Source organism: Eulemur rufifrons, unplaced genomic scaffold (assembly GCF_041146395.1).
Source record: "Eulemur rufifrons isolate Redbay unplaced genomic scaffold, OSU_ERuf_1 scaffold_97, whole genome shotgun sequence".
NCBI lineage: Eukaryota > Metazoa > Chordata > Mammalia > Primates > Lemuridae > Eulemur > Eulemur rufifrons.
In genome coordinates this window covers 666,793-667,478 of record NW_027182879.1, presented here as the reverse complement: position 1 = coordinate 667,478, position 686 = coordinate 666,793, and positions in this window count along the sequence as shown.

Sequence of the window (686 nt, the reverse complement as noted above, 5' to 3'; positions counted from 1 at the left end):
CTCATCTTCACATGTAAACCTGACCGGAACCCTAACTTTAACCGATTATCCTAACGTTAATGCATAACACTTACCCTGATAACAACCCCTATCGTATAATTCTAGCCATAAGTGTAGTACTTTATCCCGAATCGTAATTCTAAACCTCTAAACCTAAACTTAACCCTGCCAACAACCCTAACACTATCCCTAACCCTAAACCTTCATCCTAACCCTACACCGACAAATAAGCCTAACCCTTAACACTTAACCCTAAACCTAACCCCTAAAAGTAACCCTAACCCTAACCCTTAACCCTGATCCTAATCCTAACAATTAAACCTAACCCTAATTCTTAACCCTAACAATAACCCTTACCCTAATGCCTAGCCTAACCTTAATACTAACCCTAGACCCTAATGCTAACCCTAACCCTGAACCCTCAACCTAACCCTAATCCTAACCCTATCCCATAACCCTAACCCTTAACCCTAACGCTAACACTTAACCCTAACCCTTAACCCTAATCCTATCCCTTAACCCTAACCCTAACCCCTATCCCTAACCCTAACCCTAACCATTCCTAAACCTAAGCCAAGCCCCAACCCCAACTCTAACACTTAAGCCCTAACCATAACACTTACCCTAACCCCTAATCCCTAAACCTGAACCCTCACTGTAACCCTGACCCTTAACGACAAACCCCT